At 58.3% G+C, this 12,551-nt stretch overlaps 1 non-coding gene across 1 annotated transcript; it reads right to left on the reverse strand.

The window, feature by feature from the left end:
- On the reverse strand, positions 1 to 119 carry LOC131862495 (5S ribosomal RNA). Its single transcript, XR_009361509.1, has one exon. It is a non-coding gene; the product is annotated as a 5S ribosomal RNA (ribosomal RNA).
- Between the last annotated feature and the right edge of the window lie 12,432 nt (positions 120 to 12,551).

A 12,551-nucleotide genomic window follows, 5' to 3' on the forward strand; every position in this document is an offset into this window, starting at 1 on the left:
AGGGTGCAACACCGGGACTTCCCGGGAGGTCACCCATCCCAGTACTACTCCGGCCCAAGCGCGCTTAACTGCGGAGTTCTGATGGGATCCGGTGCACTAATGCTGGTATGATCGCACCCGTTATGAGCTTGTCGCAGTGTGTACTTAGCAAACCGCGACCCACGTGCGAATCCACCCCGGCCACCCACCCCCGTCGAGGTGCACACCCTCCCTCGCGAAGTGCGCCCCGTTCGCCAAGTGTGAGCCCTGCCCGGGTGCGCGCACCTTGCTAGGGCGTCGGGTGTGCACCCGGCCCGGCCTACGTGCGTGCACCTGGAGGGGGCGTCGTGTGCGTGCAGTGTCCCGTCTGCAACGCGGTGCCCACACACCACCTCGGGCGCAACGACCTGCGCTCACATGTGGGCCGAGTGCACCTTGGTGCATGTTCGGGGCGCCTCGGGTGCACGCTCGATCTTGCCCCGGTGCACCAAGGCGCTCGGTTTGCCCCGGGTGCGCACTTGGTGCAAGGTGGGCACCCAAAATAGGGATCAAGCACCAAAACACAAGTTTCGGGATGCAAAATGGGACCCAAGGACCACAAATGCGTTCCAAGACCCATGATGGGTCCACGAGAACAAAAATGTGTTCCGAGACTTAATAAACAAATATTGGGTTTTAGGAGAAGAAACATGCTCTGATGCCCAAAACGAGAATCGACCCCGAAAAGGCCACAGGCCAAAAGTGGGATGCGAGACAAAAAAAAATGGGACCCGAGGACCAAAATTGGGTTCCCAGGTCGAAGACAGGGCAACCGGACAAGAAACGACCTCTAAGGCTCGAAATGAGTCCCGACGACTAAAACTTGACAAGAAGCACCCATCAGGCACCCAACTCGACACCCATGGGATGCCGACCCACCCGGGCTTCCACCTAGCACACCTTGGCACCCACCCACCCTCGCACCCAACCTCGCACCCAACTTAGCACCTTTGAACCCACATTGGCACTCACCCTGACCCTGGCACCTTGGAACCCACATTGGCACTCACCTTGACCCTGGCACCCACCTTTGCACTCACCTTGGGACCCACCCTGGCTCCCACCTCGGCACCCACCCAGACACCCACCTTGGTTCCTTGGCACCCACCTTGGATCCTTGGCACCCACCCCGACACCCACCTTGGCACGCAACTTGGCTACTTGCCACCCACCTTGGCTCCTTGACGCCCACCCCGACAACCACCCCGTGACCTACCCTGGCTAGGGTTGGTGCACACCCACCCTGGTGCCCACCTTGGCACCCACCCTATGACCCACCTTGGCACGCACCTTAGTACCCACCCCGTTACCCACCCTAGGACCCACCCCGTGACCCACCTTGGCCAGGGTGGGTGCACCCACCCTGGTGCCCACCTTGGCACCCACCCATCCTAGCACCCAGCCTGTGACCGGGCTTGGAACCCAACCTTGCACCCGCACCCGTCTTGGCCAGTGTGGGTGCGCACCCATCCTGGCACCCACGTTGTGACACACCCTTTAACCCACGCACCCTAGCACCCACGTTGGCACCCACCTTGGAACCCAACCTAGCAACTTGGCACCCACCCCGTGACCCACCTTGGCATCCACCATAGCAGTCGCCGACTTGGCACCCACCTCGGCACCCACCTTGACACTTGTGGACCCACCTTGCCACTCACCCTAGCATCGACCCATCCTAGCACCCACCCTGGCACCTTTGCACCCTAGCACTCACCCATCCTAGCACCTAACCTGTGACCCACCTTGACACTCACCCTCGCACCCACCTTGGAACCCAACCTAGCACCCACCCACCCTGACACCAACCCTAGCACCTACCCACCCTTGCACCCACCCTGTGACCCATCTTGGCACCCACCCATCCTACCACTCAACCTATCACCCACCTTCTCACCCACCTTGGCATCCACCTTAGCACCCACCCACACTGGCACCTTGGCACCCACCTCGGGCAAGGTGGGTGCACACCCACCCTGGCACCCAATTTAGAACCCACCGAGCATGTTACCCACCTTGGCACCCACATTGCAGCCCACCCTAGTACCCACCCTATGACCCACATTGGCATCCACACCCTAGCACCCAGGCACCTCGACACCCGCCTTGACACCCACCCTAGCACTGAACCTGTGACCCACCTTGGAACTCACCCTAGAACCCACCCACCCTGTGAACCACCTTGGCATCCACCTTAGCACCCACCCACCTTGGCACCCACTCTAGCACTCACCCATCCTAACACCCAACTTGTTACCCACCTTGGCACCCGCCCTCGCGTCCACCTTGAAACCCACCCTAGCACCCACCCACGCAGGAGCCCACCTTGGCACCCAACCTAACACCCACGCATCCTGGCACCCAACTTGTGACCCACCTTGGAACCCACCCTAGTACCCACCTTTGAACCCACTATATCACCAACCCACCTTGGCACCCACCCTATGACCCTCTTTGGAATCCACCCTAGCACGCACCCACCCTGGCACCCACCATGGAGCGCACCCTAGCACCCACCCACCTCGGCACGCACCTCAACACCCACCTTGGTGTGCGCACTGCGCCAACCTCTCAAAGACCCTATGTGGTGCGCTCCAAAGTGTACACCTTTGGTGCGCTCCAAGGTGCGCACCTTTGGTGCACACCGAGGTGCACACCAAAGTGTGCACCGAGGTGAGCACCAAAGTGCACTCCAGGGTGCACACCAAGGCGTGCACCTTTGGTGCGGTCAATGCAAACGAATTCGGAAGTTGGGGTCGATGTCCTAATCGCTGCTGCAGACTACACGTATGAGAATCGGACAAATAGCTTTATATAGGGGAGGTGTTGCGTTTGATGGGTCGACTCCCCTGGTTGTGTGCACTGCACCAACTTCAAAGACCCTGTCTTGTTTAAGAAGTCAAAAGTTGGGGTGGATGTCCTAATCATTGCTGCAGTCTACGCATGTATGAGAATCAGACAAATAGCTTATATAGGGGAGGTGTTGCATTCGGTGGGTTGACTCCCCTGGTTGTGCGCACTGCGCCAACCTCAAAGACCCCGCATAGCAGAAGAAGTCGGAAGTCGGATTTTGGTGAGCACCAAGGCGTGCACCTTTGGTGCGGTCAACGCAGACGAATTCAGAAGTTGGGGTGGATGTCCTAATCGTTGTTGCAGGCTACACATGTATGAGAATCAGACAAATAGCTTATATAGGGGAGGTGTTGGGTTTGATGGGTCAACTCCCTTGGTTGTGCGCATTACGCCAACCTCAAAGACCTTGTTTTCGTTAAGAAGTCAAAAGTTGGGGTCAATGTCCTAATGGCTCCTGCAGGCTACACATGTATGAGAATCGGACAAATAGCTTATATAGGGGAGGTGTTGGGTTTGATGGGTCGACTCCCCTGGTTGTGCGCATTACGTCAACCTCAAAGACCTTGTTTTCGTTAAGAAGTCAAAAGTTGGGGTCGATGTCCTAATTGCTCCTGTAGACTACACATGTATGAGAATCAGACAAATAGCTTATATAGGGGAGGTGTTGGGTTTGATGGGTTGACTCCCCTAGTTGTTCGCATTACACCAACCTCAAAGACCTTGTTTTCGTTTAGAAGCCGAAAGTTGGGGTCGATGTCCTAATTGCTCCTGCAGGCTACGCATGTATGAGAATCAGACAAATAGCTTATATAGGGGAGGTGTTGGGTTTGATGGGTCGACTCCCCTGGTTGTGCGCATTGCGCCAACCTCAAAGACCCTGCATTGCGGATGAAGTCGAAAGTCAGAGTTTGGTGTGCTACAAGGTGTGGTCGAAGGTGCTCACCTAGGTGTGCACCTTTGGAGCACAGGAAAAGTGCCCTCCAAAAGTGCGCACCTTTGGAGTGCACAAAAGTGCCCTCCAAAAGTGCGCACCTTTGGAGCGCAGAAAAGTGCCCTCCAAAAAGTGCCCTCCAAAAGTGCGCACCTTTGGAGCGCAGAAAAGTGCCCTCCAAAAAGTGCCCTCCAAAAGTGCGCACCTTTGGAGCGCAGAAAAGTGCCCTCCAAAAAGTGCCCTCCAAAAGTGCGCACCTTTGGAGCGCAGAAAAGTGCCCTCCAAAAAGTGCCCTCCAAAAGTGCGCACCTTTGGAGCGCAGAAAAGTGCCCTCCAAAAAGTGCCCTCCAAAAGTGCGCACCTTTGGAGCGCAGAAAAGTGCCCTCCAAAAAGTGCCCTCCAAAAGTGCGCACCTTTGGAGCGCAGAAAAGTGCCCTCCAAAAAGTGCCCTCCAAAAGTGCGCACCTTTGGAGCGCAGAAAAGTGCCCTCCAAAAAGTGCCCTCCAAAAGTGCGCACCTTTGGAGCGCAGAAAAGTGCCCTCCAAAAAGTGCCCTCCAAAAGTGCGCACCTTTGGAGCGCAGAAAAGTGCCCTCCAAAAAGTGCCCTCCAAAAGTGCGCACCTTTGGAGCGCAGAAAAGTGCCCTCCAAAAGTGCGCACCTTTGGAGCGCACAAAAGTGCCCTCCAAAAGTGCGCACTTTTGGTGCGCACCAAGGCGCTGGTTCGGTCGTTGCAGGCGAGTTCGGAAGTTGGGGTCGATGTCCTGAGCGGAGGTGCAAACTACACAGGTGTCGGAATCGGACAAATAGCTTATATAGGGGAGGTGTATGCTTCGATGGGTCGACTCCCCAGGTTGAGCGCACCGCGCCAACCTCAAAGACCCTACGGTATGGATGAAGTCGGAAGTTGGGTCCGATGACCGATTCGATTAGTAGGTATGCTCATGAGGTCGGAATTTGGGTCCGATGACCTGCCATGTGCAGGAAGGCGAATGTTGACACTGTGCGTTGCAAGGTGCACACCAAGGCGCTGGTGCGGTCTTTTTAGTCGAGTTCGGAAGTTGGGGTCGATGTCCTGATCGGAGGTGCAAGCTACACAGGTGTGGGAATCGGACAAATAGCTTATATAGGGGAGGTGTATGCTTCGTTGGGTCGACTCCCCGGGTTGAGCGCACCGCGCCAACCTCAAAGACCCTACGGTATGGATGAAGTCGGAAGTTGGGTCCGATGACCGATTCGATATGTAGGCATACTCGCGAGGTCGGAATTTGGGTCCGATGACCTGCCACGTGCAGGAAGGCGAATGTTGGCACTGTGCGTTGCAAGGTGCGCACCAAGGCGCTGGTTCGGTCGTTGGAGGCGAGTTCGGAAGTTGGGGTCGATGTCTTGATCGGAGGTGCAAACTACACAGGTGTGGGAATCGGACAAATAGCTTATATAGGGGAGGTGTATGCTTCGTTGGGTCGACTCCCCGGGTTGAGCGCACCGCGCCAACCTCAAAGACCCTACGGTATGGATGAAGTCGGAAGTTGGGTCCGATGACCGATTCGATATGTAGGCATACTCGCGAGGTCGGAATTTGGGTCCGATGACCTGCCATGTGCAGGAAGGCGAATGTTGGGACTGTGCGTCGCAAGGTGCGCACCAAGGCGCTGGTGCCGTCGTTGCAGTCGAGTTCGGAAGTTGGGGTCGATGTCCTGGTCAGAGGTGCAAACTACACAGGTGTGGGAATCGGACAAATAGCTTATATAGGGGAGGTGTATGCTTCGATGGGTCGACTCCCTGGGTTGAGCGCACCGCGCCAACCTCAAAGACCCTACAGTATGGATGAAGTCGGAAGTTGGGTCCGATGACCGATTCGATACGTAGGCATATTGGCGAGGTCTGAATTTGTGTCCGATGACCTGCCATGCGCAGGAAGGCGGAATTTGGGTCCGATGACCGAGTTGATGGCGTGCCATGCGCAGAAAGGCGGAATTTGGGTCCGATGACCGAGTTGATGTTGATGGCCCGCCATGCACAGGAAGGCGGAATTTGGGTCCGATGACCGATTTGAAGGCGTGCCATACGCAAAAAGGCGGAGTTTGGGTCCGATGACCGAGTTGATATTGATGGCCCGCCATGCGCAGGAAGGCGGAATTTGGGTCCGATGACCTGACATACGCATGGAGTCCGACTCGGGGGCCGATGTTCGATTCGATGACTTGCATTGTGGGTAAAGTCGGAAGTTGTGGTCTTTGACCCGATTCGATGACCAGACTTCGGCTGCTTGAGAATCGGACAAATAACTTATATAGGGGAGGTAGTGTTCTCGAGCATCCTCCCCCCGTGCCCGTTTATGTCGATTGATGCTGGTGCTCGACTGGTTGGAGCGCTCGGATGCAAAAATCTTGCACCAGGATTTATCGATTGTGATGGACACGGCAAGTCTCCTGATTGCTATGCAGGAGCTCATCGTGAATCTCTATGCGGCCTTGGTATGGACTCGACCTGCGGAATGGTTCGGCAATGGTAGTCGCTCCAACACGTCCTTGCAATGGCCACAGAGGTGATTCGACTAGAGCTCCAGTCTAGCTTTTGGGTTGCTTGGCGGACTGGTATAGCCGCGATCGAGTTCCGGCCATGAACGTTTTAGATAGCTCTTGGGCTTTCTGGGACGGAAGTCGGAAGTTTGGGCTGTTGTCCGATTTGATGACCATTCTTCGGATGTGTGAGAATCGGACAAATAACTTATATAGGGGACTGTGTTGTCTCACGCAGCCCCCTCCGTGCCCCTCTATCTCGACCGATGTTGGTGCTTGAAAGGGTTGGGATCGCTCGGATTTATAAACGTGCACCACCATTTGTCGAGTGTGAGGGACGCGGCAGGTCTCCTAAATGCTATGCGGGCGCTCTCTGAGAATCTCTATCCGGCCTCGACACAGACTAGTCTTGCTGAATGGTTTGGCACTGGTAGTCGATCCAACACGTCGTTGTTGTGGCCGCCTAGGCGATTCGATTCGAGCCCCCGTCTAGCTTTTGGGTTGCTTGGCGGATTTTGCCCTATCCGCAAGTGAGCTCGGTCCCTAAACGTTCGAGAAACCCGATTGCTATGCGCCGACTCTCTTTCTTGCGAGCCTCCATCTAGCTTTTGGGTCTCTACGGAACGGAAGTCGGAATCTGGGACCGTTGTTTGATTCGACGAGGCAGACTACGGTTGTGCGAGAATCGGACAAATAACTTATATAGGGGAGGTGTTGACTGGAGCATTCTCCCCCGTGCCCCTCTAACTCGACCAATGCTGGCGCTCGAACGGTGGTAGCGCTCGGATTTTCATTGAGCGCCAGCATTGGTCGATTTAGAGGGGCATGCGAGATTCCCGAATGCTATGCGAGGGCTCTAACGGAAATGTCTATTGGTTTCGGTATGGATGCAATTGCGAGTGGTTCGGCAAAGGTAGTCGTTCCGATGCGTCCATGTCGTGGCCAAATCGATAATTCGATTTGAGCCCTCGTATAGCATTTGGGTCTCTCGATGTGATTCCGCATTCCAGTCCCTTTGGGCACTGCTTGAGCCGCATCCCAGGGGGTTCCCTTCCCAATAATCTGCCTCGCAACCCGATTGCTATGCGGTGAGGCTCCTCGGCCGCCTCGGAACTATCTGTGTATCAGACGCATCGCGGGATAAGGGGTTGGCAACGGTAGTCGCCCCAAGCGCGTCCGATGCTTGGACCATTCCGAGGCGGCCCTGAAGCCTCTTCCGTCTAGCCGTTGGGTCCTTCTCGCCGCATCCCTCGCCTCGCACCCCGATTGCTATGCGGTGAGGCTCCTCGGCCGCCTCGGAACTATCTGTGTATCGGACGCGTCGCGGGATAAGGGGTTGTCACTGGTAGTCGCCCCAAGCGCGTCCGATGCTTGGACCATTCCGAGGCGGCCCTGAAGCCTCTTCCGTCTAGCCGTTGGGTCCTTCTCGCCGCATCCCTCGCCTCGCACCCCGATTGCTATGCGGTGAGGCTCCTCGGCCGCCTCGGAACTATCTGTGTATCGGACGCGTCGCGGGATAAGGGGTTGTCATTGGTAGTCGCCCCAAGCGCGTCCGATGCTTGGACCATTCCGAGGCGGCCCTGAAGCCTCTTCCGTCTAGCCGTTGGGTCCTTCTCGCCGCATCCCTCGCCTCGCACCCCGATTGCTATGCGGTGAGGCTCCTCGGCCGCCTCGGAACTATCTGTGTATCGGACGCGTCGCGGGATAAGGGGTTGTCACTGGTAGTCGCCCCAAGCGCGTCCGATGCTTGGACCATTCCGAGGCGGCCCTGAAGCCTCTTCCGTCTAGCCGTTGGGTCCTTCTCGCCGCATCCCTCGCCTCGCACCCCGATTGCTATGCGGTGAGGCTCCTCGGCCGCCTCGGAACTATCTGTGTATCGGACGCGTCGCGGGATAAGGGGTTGTCACTGGTAGTCGCCCCAAGCGCGTTCGATGCTTGGACCATTCCGAGGCGGCCCTGAAGCCTCTTCCGTCTAGCCGTTGGGTCCTTCTCGCCGCATCCCTCGCCTCGCACCCCGATTGCTATGCGGTGAGGCTCCTCGGCCGCCTTGGAACTATCTGTGTATCGGACGCGTCGCGGGATAAGGGGTTGTCACTGGTAGTCGCCCCAAGCGCGTCCGATGCTTGGACCATTCCGAGGCGGACCCGAAGCCTCTTCCGTCTAGCCGTTGGGTCCTTCTCGCCGCATCCTTCGCCTCGCACCCCGATTGCTATGCGGTGAGGCTCCTCGGCCGCCTCGGAACTATCTGTGTATCGGACGCGTCGCGGGATAAGGGGTTGTCACTGGTAGTCGCCCCAAGCGCGTCCGATGCTTGGACCATTCCGAGGCGGACCCGAAGCCTCTTCCGTCTAGCCGTTGGGTCCTTCTCGCCGCATCCCTCGCCTCGCACCCCGATTGCCATGCGGTGAGGCTCCTCGGCCGCCTTGGAACTATCTGTGTATCGGACGCGTCGCGGGATAAGGGGTTGTCACTGGTAGTCGCCCCAAGCGCGTCCGATGCTTGGACCATTCCGAGGCGGACCCGAAGCCTCTTCCGTCTAGCCGTTGGGTCCTTCTCGCCGCATCCCTCGCCTCGCACCCCGATTGCTATGCGGTGAGGCTCCTCGGCCGCCTTGGAACTATCTGTGTATCGGACGCGTCGCGGGATAAGGGGTTGTCACTGGTAGTCGCCCCAAGCGCGTCCGATGCTTGGACCATTCCGAGGCGGACCCGAAGCCTCTTCCGTCTAGCCGTTGGGTCCTTCTCGCCGCATCCCTCGCCTCGCACCCCGATTGCTATGCGGTGAGGCTCCTCGGCCGCCTTGGAACTATCTGTGTATCGGACGCGTCGCGGGATAAGGGGTTGTCACTGGTAGTCGCCCCAAGCGCGTCCGATGCTTGGACCATTCCGAGGCGGCCCCGAAGCCTCTTCCGTGTAGCCGTTGGGTCCTTCTCGCCGCATCCCTCGCCTCGCACCCCGATTGCTATGCGGTGAGGCTCCTCGGCCGCCTTGGAACTATCTGTGTATCGGACGCGTCGCGGGATAAGGGGTTGTCACTGGTAGTCGCCCCAAGCGCGTCCGATGCTTGGACCATTCCGAGGCGGCCCCGAAGCCTCTTCCGTGTAGCCGTTGGGTCCTTCTCGCCGCATCCCTCGCCTCGCACCCCGATTGCTATGCGGTGAGGCTCCTCGGCCGCCTTGGAACTATCTGTGTATCGGACGCGTCGCGGGATAAGGGGTTGTCACTGGTAGTCGCCCCAAGCGCGTCCGATGCTTGGACCATTCCGAGGCGGACCTGAAGCCTCTTCCCTCTAGCCGTTGGGGCTTTCTCGCCGCATCCCTCGCCTCGCACCCTGATTGCTATGCTGTGAGGCTCCTCGGCCGCCTTGGAACTATCTGTGTATCGGACGCATCGCGGGATAAGGGGTTGGCAGTGGTAGTCGCCCCAAGCGCATCCGATGCTTGGACCATTCCGAGGCGGCCCTGCAGCCTCTTCCGTCTAGCCGTTGGGGCCATCTCGCCGCATCCCCCACCTCGCACCACGATTGCTATGCGGTGAGGCTCCTTGGCCGCCTCGGAACTATCTGTGTATCGGACGCATCGCGGGATAAGGGGTTGTCACTGGTAGTCGCCCCAAGCGCGTCCGATGCTTGGACTATTCCGAGGCGGCCCTGCAGCCTCTTCCGTCTAGCCGTTGGGGCCATCTCGCCGCATCCCCCACCTCCTCGGCCGCCTCGGAACTATCTGTGTATCGGACGCATCGCGGGATAAGGGGTTGGCAGTGGTAGTCGCCCCAAGCGCGTCCGATGCTTGGACTATTCCGAGGCAGCCCTGCAGCCTCTTCCGTCTAGCCTTTGGGGCCATCTCGCCGCATCCCTCGCCTCGCACCCCGATTGCTATGCGGTGAGGCTCCTCGGCCGCCTGGGAACTATCTTCGTATCGGACGCATCGCGGGATAAGGGGTTGTCACTGGTAGTCGCCCCAAGCGCGTCCGATGCTTGGACTATTCCGAGGCGGCCCTGTGGCCTCTTCCGTCTAGCCGTTGGGGCCATCTCGCCGCATCCCCCACCTCGCACCCCGATTGCTATGCGGTGAGGCTCTTCGGCCGCCTTGGAACTATCTTCGTATCGGACGCATCGCGGGATAAGGGGTTGTCACTGGTAGTGGCCCCAAGCGCGTCCGATGCTTGGACTATTCCGAGGCGGCCCTGCAGCCTCTTCCGTCTAGCCGTTGGGGCCATCTCGCCGCATCCCCCACCTCGCACCCCGATTGCTATGCGGTGAGGCTCCTCGGCCGCCTTGGAACTATCTTCGTATCGGACGCATCGCGGGATAAGGGGTTGTCACTGGTAGTCGCCCCAAGCGCGTCCGATGCTTGGACTATTCCGACGCGGCCCTGTGGCCTCTTCCGTCTAGCCGTTGGGGCCATCTCGCCGCATCCCCCACCTCGCACCCCGATTGCTATGCGGTGAGGCTCCTCGGCCGCCTTGGAACCATCTTCGTATCGGACGCATCGCGGGATAGGGGGCTGTCACTGGTAGTCGCCCCAAGCGTGTCCGATGCTTGGACCATTCCTAGGCGGCCCTGAAGCCTCTTCCGTCTAGCCGTTGGGGCCTTCCCGCCCCATCCCTCGCCTCGCACCCCCGATTGCTATGCGGTGAGGCTCCTCGGCCGCCTTGGAACCATCTGTGTATCGGACGCATCGCGGGATAAGGGGTTGGCACTGGCAGTCGCCCCAAGCGCGTCCGATGCTTGGACCATTCCGAGGTGGCCCTGAAGCCTCTTCCGTCTAGCCGTTGGGGCCTTCCCGCCCCATCCCTCGCCTCGCACCCCGATTGATATGCGGTGAGGCTCCTCGGCCGCCTTGGAACTATCTGTGTATCGGACGCATCGCGGGATAAGGGGTTGGCACTGGTAGTCGTCCCAATCGCATCCGATGCTTGGACCATTCCGAGGCGGCCCTGCAGCCTCTTCCGTTTAGCCGTCGGGGCCTTCCCGCCGCATCCCTCGCCTCGCATCCCGATTCCTATGCGGTGAGTCTTCTCGGCCGCCGCGGAACTATACCTGTTATTGCTACTGCATCCTTCGGCTGGTAACCTCCTCTGCCGCCTTGGAACGTTCTCTTTGTCGGACGCGTCGCGGGATAAGGGGTTGGCACTGGTAGTCGCCCCAAGCGCGCCCGATGCATAGACCGCTCCGAGTCGACCTTGCTTTCAGCCTCTCACATGCATAGACCTCTCTGAGTCGACCCTGCAGCCTCTCACGTTTAGCCTTTGGAATCTCGCCTCACAACATGATTGCTATCCTTGATGCATCCCTTGCCTCGAGCCCTGATTGCTTTCTTGGCTGCATCCCTCCTCTCCTCACAGCCCGGTTGTCATCACTGCTTCATCCGTCGCTTCATGCATTCTGGCTGCTGGGCCCTTCCCACCGCACACCTCGATTGCTATCTCTTCTGCATCACACACCCCGATTGCTATCTCTGCTACATCCCTCGGCTCTCACTTCTGCATCCTTCGCCTCACACCTCGATTGCTATCAATGCTGCATCCGTAACCTCACACCCCGATTGCTATGCGGGGAGGCTCCTTGGCCGCCTTGGAAATTTCTGTGTGTCGGACGCACCGCGGGATAAGGGGTTGGCACTGGTAGTCGCCCCAAGTGCGCCCGATTCTTAGACCGCTTCGAGGTGACCTCGTAGCCTCTTTCGTCCAGGCTTCCTGCCTTCAACGCCCTTTTTACACCTCGATTGCTATGCGCGGGCTCGTTGGCGTCTATCACCTCTCTGCGAAGAGTGGCACGATGATTGTTGGGGTAAATCGTAGCAGTCCGATCTCTGGCCTTGGGCCATTGTGAGGGCTGATCGATTTCCTGTGCGCATCTCGTGTTCGCCCAGTAACAGACTCGACGACTTGTAATCGGTCTTGTTCCCGATTGTTCCTGGAGGTAGTCTTCGGAACTCTTGGATTTGACCTGTCACTCGAACTGTCCTCTTCCGAGGATGCTTGTGTGTGTGTGCTTGTGCCATTTCCTTGGCGGTATTAACGAGATATTAAAGAGCGGAGTGAGCGCCTCGCCCAGCTATGTTTGGGGCTCTCACTCCCTTACCCGGTGTGCGACCGCTTTGCACGTAGGTTGCGGAGCATCGCGACTCTTTCGATGTTTGGCGGTTGTCTTCCGGTGATGCGTTGGTCCCGAAGTGCACGTTACTAGCATTTCTGCCATTGTTCTCGATCTTTGGCACGTTCCTTCG

Source organism: Cryptomeria japonica, unplaced genomic scaffold, assembly GCF_030272615.1.
Source record: "Cryptomeria japonica unplaced genomic scaffold, Sugi_1.0 HiC_scaffold_43, whole genome shotgun sequence".
Lineage (NCBI taxonomy): Eukaryota > Viridiplantae > Streptophyta > Pinopsida > Cupressales > Cupressaceae > Cryptomeria > Cryptomeria japonica.